This window comes from Jaculus jaculus, chromosome 12 (assembly GCF_020740685.1).
Source record: "Jaculus jaculus isolate mJacJac1 chromosome 12, mJacJac1.mat.Y.cur, whole genome shotgun sequence".
In the NCBI taxonomy this organism is placed as follows: Eukaryota; Metazoa; Chordata; class Mammalia; order Rodentia; family Dipodidae; genus Jaculus; species Jaculus jaculus.
This window is the reverse complement of record NC_059113.1, coordinates 67,294,774-67,299,772: the sequence shown is the minus strand read 5'-3', so window position 1 is coordinate 67,299,772 and position 4,999 is coordinate 67,294,774. Positions and strand designations below refer to the sequence as shown.

Here is a 4,999-nt window from a genome sequence, read left to right as displayed (position 1 = left end):
ACTTCCCACATGGGCTCTTTACACCCTCCTGCCTTCCACATGGTAGGAGCTTTCTATGTTTTTTTTTTTTTTTTTAATCCTCTCTATGGTTTTTTCCAGGCCTACCACGTGGGCTTTCAGGCCAGATGAGTGTATTTATTTTTCTTCCCTTGGTTCTGTAACAAAATACAAAAATATAATTATCCTTCTCAGTTTCATTTGTGCGAGTCTTTGGTTAAATACAAATGTGAGCCCACATCCTCAACAGCCCAGCAGGGGGTGTTTTATTAATGTGGCTGCTTTTCTAATTAGGAAATGCTGAAGGCTTGATCTGAGATGTTGAAGAGGTCTGTGTAACAACACCATCCACCTGATTTCAAAGAGGAATGGATAACCCTACAAGGAGCAACTAGCTCAGTCTGGCATGAGGCTAGTATAGGCCTTTCCATAACCTAAAGCCAAAGTAGAACACTTAAATGTTTTGGATTATATTTCTGCAGTTTTACTCAATATATCTATGCATAACTACAAAAAAAAGGAGTATGTATTTTTCAGAGTTCTCCAGAAAAACTGAATGAGCCACTAGGATATATACATGGGCATACATGTATATACTCATATTTCCTTTACATCACACGCTTTATTCAAATATTAGATATGATTATCATCCTATTAGTCCCATTTGACAGAAAAGTAATGTGTTTGAATATACAGCAAAGTTCTCCCAGAAATCAGTATAATCAGACTCAAATCAGATAAAAAATAATGGAAGGACTAGAGAGATTGTTCATTGCTTGAGCTGGAGACCAGAGATCAGATTCCTAGCATCCATGTGAATGTTGGGTTGAAGTGCTGGCAGCCTGTAATCCTAGTGCTTGGGAGGTATAGATGGAGGATCCCTGGGACAAGCTGGCTAGCTAGCCTAGCTGAATTGATAAGCTCTGAGCTTGCTGAGTGAGAGATCCTTCCTCAGTAAAATAAAGGGGAGAGCAATCAAGGAAGATACCTGTGGTGGTTTTAATGTAAACATATGTCTACCATAGTTTGAAGTATTTTTGCTTAAACCTACAACTTGAGTCTCTAACAGCCTGCTAGAGGATATGTCACTAGAAGCAGATCTTAAGTCAAGCTCTAAGGTATGTTAAGAGTAAATTTGAGCTCTGGCTGTTCATATTTGCTGGCTGTTTGGTGGTGTCTCCCTGCTATAAATCCATAGAAGTGAACCAGCTTTTTGTGCATGGTGGTGCTTCCCCTGGATCCTATAAGCCTGAATTAAACCATTTCCTCCAATAAACTGTTTCTGGTCGGGTATTGCCCCAGTAATGAAAAATAACTACAAAAGAAAATTGGTACCAAGAGTGGGGTCATTGCTGGAATGAATCTGACCATGTGGGTTTTGGTCTTCTGGAACTTGTGGGGTGGATAAATATAAAAGGATTTGATACTTTGGATGAGACTTTGTAATGGTTCAGTCTCTCCTTGTTAGCCCCCCCCCTTTTATTTTTTTACAATGAAAATGATTTACTCTGTGCCATTATGTATTGAAAGCAGTAACTTGTTTTGATGTTACAGGGCTCATGGTTGAGACAGTCTGAAATCTCAGATAAGACTTGGGACTTTTGAACAATGTTAAAGTTGGTCAAGACTATGGGGACCTTTGAAGTTAGTCTGAACACAATTTACTCTCTGAGATGGACATGAGTCTATGGTGGCCAAGGGCAAAATGTGGTGGTTTGAATGCAAATGTATGTTTTCCTTAACCTGAGGTGTTTTCTTAAGTGTATTTAAAGTACTTTATTTAGGGCTGGACAGATGGTTTAGCAGTTAAGGCATTTGCCTGCAAAACCAAAGGGCCCAGGTTTGACTCCCCAGGACCCATGTAAGCCAGATGCACAAGGTGGTACATGCATCTGGAGTTCATTTGCAGTGGTTGAAGGCCCTGGCTCATCCATTCTCTCTCTCTCTCTTTCTATCTCCCTTTGTCTATATCTCTCAAATGAATTAAATTAAATTAAATTAAAATTTATAAAAAATTAAATACTTTATTTATTTATTTTCAAGCAGAAACACACACACACACACACACACACACACACACACAGAGTATGGGCTTGCCAGGGCTCCAGCCACTTCAGTTGGGCTCCAGATTCATGTGCCATTCTGGGTATTTAGCTTAAGTGGGTATTGGGAAATTGAACTCAGGTTGTTAGGCTTGGCAAGCTAGCATCTTAACAACTGAACAATCTCTCCAGCCCCTGAGGTATTATATATTTATTTACTTATTGGAGAGAGAAAGAAAGAGAGAGGGAGGGGAAAGAGAGAGAAGAATGAACTCACCAGTGCTTCCAGCCACTGCAGATGAGCTCCAGATGCATGTGGCATTCTGTGCATCTGGCTTACATGGGTCCTGGGGAATCAAACCTGGGTCCTTTGGCTTTGCAGGAAAGTGCCTTAACTGCTAAGCCATCTCTCTATCCCCCAAAGGTATTTTTTTCTTCTTTTCCTTTTCTTTTTCTCTTGCCACTCAGACTACATTCTCTCCCTCTGACTCTCCCACGAAGAGAGAACATCATCATTGATGACAATGGGCAGTTGCACATCCACACCCATAGCTTCACACTCAGGAGAGAACACTGTGCCTCTTCCTCATGGTTTCCAGGATTCTATACAGTCAGAGAAACTTCTCTAGTAAGGAACTATAGAAATGATCCCTGAAAGTATAGTCTTGGTATTTTTTATTAAGTTTAAAGCTTAAGTCTCCAGCAGCCTGCTGGAGGAGGTATCACTGGGGGAAGCTCTTAAATCCAGCCCTAAGGTGTGTTCAGAGCAGTTTGAGCTCTGATTGTTCATGTTTGTTGGCTGTTAATGCCTGCTGGTATTGTTTTTTTTTTTTTTCTCTCTCTGCTGTTGATGGATCTATGGAAGTAAGCCAGTTTCTTCCACCATGATGGATGGATTCTGTAAGTCTAAAATAAACCCTTTCCTCCCATAAGCTGCTTCTGGTTGGGTGTTTGTCCCAGCAATGAGAAAGTAACTGCAACATCTGATATCAACCTTTGGTAGACATGCATGGCCACATTCATATATTCACATGTACATGCACCACACATACATATACATGAAAAAATAATTGGATGCCTTGTGTATAAAATAGGATGTTCATCAGTTTGCAAGCCTTCAAGACTAGATTGCCAGCTCAATAGTGCCACCAGGGATGCAGAGTCTGACTGCTTTTATATATTGCATGAATTTTTCCCCCCTGTGGCCAGAGAAAACACCATGCCACTATGACTTGCTTATATATGGTAGTGGAGAACAAGACCTGTCCTCAACCTGTAGACCATGTGAACCTTCTGTGCTGGCCTCCTTTGCTCCTGCAGATCCAGCCCATGATTCCCTGTACTGTCGTTTTCACTGGTTTGTTCTTCCTGCCCAGTTAAAATCATAACCAATTTTACCAGTTTACTCAGAATTAAATTTGCTCTCATTCAGGGATGCTGACTGATATACTTCCTTTAGATTATTATCATGTATGTCATAGGCTCCCTCCACCAAAAATAAGAAACCATTATAGTTCATAAATACATTTAGACCTGTCAAGGCCCACTTCCGCAGAGAGTTTTCTCTAAGTTACAGGAGGGAAGAGGTAGATTTTTGAATAAAGCCAGGATTTTGGTGAGCAACCAAGGGTGTTGAGCCTACCCAGCTTGTAGGAGATGAAGTCAGGATACTTCAGGTAGGAAAGAAGTCTAAGACCACAGCACCCAAGATACACGCTGCAACCCACAGTATTGCATAGTACAGGGGAGAATGTTGGAGGCTGGAGCTGGGTTGAAAGTCTGGTCATTGACTGGCTTAGATTTCACCTTTGGACTTCTGAATGACAGCTTGGAGCACCATCTGTGGGACTGTAGGCTGGGAATTAGGCTACAGCTTGTTAGAGCAGCCAGACATGACAAACTAGTAATTTATGAAGGATGTGGGGTGTTGCAGTTAAGTTACCTTTTCTTTCCTAGGACAAAACACAGAATCAGCTAGGTCTGGAAAGTGGGGCTTGGCTATAACACTCCAAGGCCTGTGCCAAGTGACACACTTACTCCAGCAAGGCTCCACCTTTTAAATTGCCACCAGCTGGGGATTGAGTTACAAGGCTTAATCACAAACACATGAGGCTATAAGGGATAGTTCACATTCAAACTACCACAAAGGAATACAGAAAACTTCCCGATTCTTTTTTCCCCTGGAAGGAGCCTATTTTAGCGCCCTCCCTCCCCCCCTCTCTGTAGTTCCCATAATTATTACCTCTATGAAGTTTGCAGGCCTCCCATAAGTGTCAGCGGTTTTATTGCTGCTGTTATTAAAGTTGTGCTGGTCAAAAGGTCTGTTGCTGAAAATGCTTAGACCCTTTTGCTGGCCACATAACATGGTATTGATGAATTCTCAGGTCAGCCCCAGCCATATTAACTTTCTCCAAGCCCCTGCTAACTTACTGGAAAGAGTCTAAATTACAGAAATGGTGTTTGGCCAATGGTTATAGTCTGTCACTTAATATTTTTCTTTTTCAGTAACAGGAAAGCTACATCTGAGTTTCTAAGACTCTAAGCCAATGACAGGATCTAAAGTTGTGACTATCATAGGGATATTCTGTGTGGCAAATTCAGAAGTTACCCACAATGATGATGTCCTATAGACCACTCATGTAAATCTCTTTCTCAGATGTTACTTCCTCTCTCCCTCCTCCCCTCCCTCCTGTTGGAGTTCTTAAATGGTTACATGAAACTTAAGTAGCTTATCACATAAGTTTTCATCTTTTCTGAAAACTATCTCATTGTGTGAGCATTGCATAATCACAGAAGTCATTCTTTGGAGATGGTGTAGGGGAAGAGGGAAAGGTGTAGAGGGCAAATGCTACTGTTGAGGTGACGCAATAACTGATTAACTGTACATGATTCCTTCAAGCAGAACAATGTGCCTTCTTGCCCTTCTGTGCAGTGAATATTCCCATAGTTTTTCTACTAGG

The 4,999-nt window shown here is 41.3% G+C and overlaps 1 non-coding gene across 1 annotated transcript; it reads right to left on the bottom strand.

Moving 5' to 3' along the window:
• Window positions 1-2,498: 2,498 nt before the first annotated feature.
• Window positions 2,499-2,706, bottom strand: LOC123453982. Its single transcript, XR_006633140.1, has one exon. It is a non-coding gene; the product is annotated as a small nucleolar RNA U3 (small nucleolar RNA).
• Window positions 2,707-4,999: the final 2,293 nt, after the last annotated feature.